The sequence below is a fragment of the Aplysia californica genome, unplaced genomic scaffold (assembly GCF_000002075.1).
Source record: "Aplysia californica isolate F4 #8 unplaced genomic scaffold, AplCal3.0 scaffold00195, whole genome shotgun sequence".
In the NCBI taxonomy this organism is placed as follows: Eukaryota; Metazoa; Mollusca; class Gastropoda; order Aplysiida; family Aplysiidae; genus Aplysia; species Aplysia californica.
The window spans coordinates 970,313-970,871 of record NW_004797465.1 but is presented as its reverse complement, the minus strand read 5'-3'; positions in this window follow the sequence as shown (position 1 = coordinate 970,871).

Genomic DNA, 559 nt, shown 5'->3' with positions numbered 1-559 from the left:
ACTCAACTTAATTCAATAGCAAAAACTGTAAAACCTGCACTAAAAAAAACGTAAAACGTCTTACACTATGTGTTAAGCCTCTTATCGAACTTACGTTGTATAGTATCCAAAGAGGCGTAGAACTTTGTTAAAACTTCTTGTATAATTATGCCTTGTCTTTTATCTTATCTAATTTTTTAAGGCCTACCTGTAGAACTTTCAGACTCCCATCGACATTTTCTAGATCATTTAAGTGGCAGGCTGTGTTGATGTTACTTGTTTAGGTCAGCCCAGCCTGAGATGGACAGCCTAATCGTCCAAACAGAAAGACCAAGATACGGGTACTCGCTAAAACCTCTCCACTCACGAGAATCAAATTCGGGTCTTCTGCGTGTGAAGGTGAAGCGCAGCAGACGCCGGAAATCAAAGCTCTGACTTGTTTGTAAGTTTGTTTAGGTTTATATTTTACTCCTCTTTGCGTGCAAAGTAGGTCGAATTAAAAAAATAAAAGACGGGCCTCAGAGTATCGCAGACCGACTACGAGTCTCTCTCTCTCTCTCTCTCTCTCTCTCTCTCTCTC